The following is a 1,309-nucleotide window of genomic DNA, read 5'->3' on the forward strand; positions in this document are numbered from 1 at the left end:
TCAGGGAATATGGCTGTGAAATTTTATCATGGGACTGCGTATTTTAGAAAATGTTGAAAGACCACTAAAGTTATATTGTGACAATAAATCTGTAGTAATGTATTCCAATAACAACAGGAACTCAACTAAGTTAAAACATATTGACAGTAAGTTCCAGATTGTGAAAGAAAGGGTACAGAGTGGACAGATATCTATAGAGCACATTGGGACAAACTCCATGATAGCAGATCCTCTTACTAAGGGATTGCCACCCAAGGTCTTTCATGAGCATACTGCTCATATGAGTGTGGTATTAATTGAAGATATCATGATTTAGTAGGGGTTTGTAATTGTGATGCTTTATGTTTGGTTGTATTGTCTGATCAGAATAAAGTATTCAGTTAAGATACCATGTTACATTATGTTTGGTTTTGACCTCACTAAAGGAGGACCAGTTAAAAATAGACATGTACTGATCACATTGCATGTAATTTTCATGCTGCACATCAATGTTTGATCTATATCGTTTGATTGTATTGGTATATGTGACCATTGATGGGTTTAGTTACGATAAATGCGACGAATGCCGCTTTAATCCTATATTGATATAGTCAATGGACGAGATTGTTCGAAAATACCTTTTTCAGTGAGAGCAGTTTTTGAGCTCATAAGGTTATACACAATTTAAGGAATCATATGGTGCCCAAGTGGGAGATTGTTGGATTTAATCTAATAAATCTATTTGTGGGCACATATGATTAATCAATGTGTATTGCTATCTTTCAAGATAACACACTAAAGTAATCAATTAATTTGGATTAATGGGTATTTAAATAAGTCATGGGGTTATATGTGCAGATACCATGTTGTAACACTAGTAGAAAAACGATCAAACTAGACGGAACAATCTAGACGGAAATTTTTTCCGTCTAGATTGGATCAAAGTAGACGGAATAATTCCGTCTAGATTGTTCCGTCTAGTTTGGAGCAAACTAGACGGAATTTTCCGTCTAGTTTGACAAACCCAGACGGAACAGGCAACCAAGACGGAATTTCCGTCTAGGTTGCCTCAACCTAGACGGCATTTCTGTCTAGGTTGACTACACAACCTAGACGGCAGTCCGTCTAGGTTGTATAGTCAACCTAGATGGAAATTCCGTCTAGGTTGCCTCAACCTAGACGGAATTTCCGTCTAGGTTGCCTAGGGCAGTTTTTTAGCCCCTACCAGCCGCCACCCCCTCCCATTTCTCTCAATCTCATCCACCCGACCCCCCCTTGTTCGGTCTCCCCCCCGACTCCCCCCCTCCTCCGGCCTCCCCCCCGCCCCCCC

The sequence above is a fragment of the Asparagus officinalis genome, chromosome 5 (genome assembly GCF_001876935.1).
Source record: "Asparagus officinalis chromosome 5, Aspof.V1, whole genome shotgun sequence".
Lineage (NCBI taxonomy): Eukaryota > Viridiplantae > Streptophyta > Magnoliopsida > Asparagales > Asparagaceae > Asparagus > Asparagus officinalis.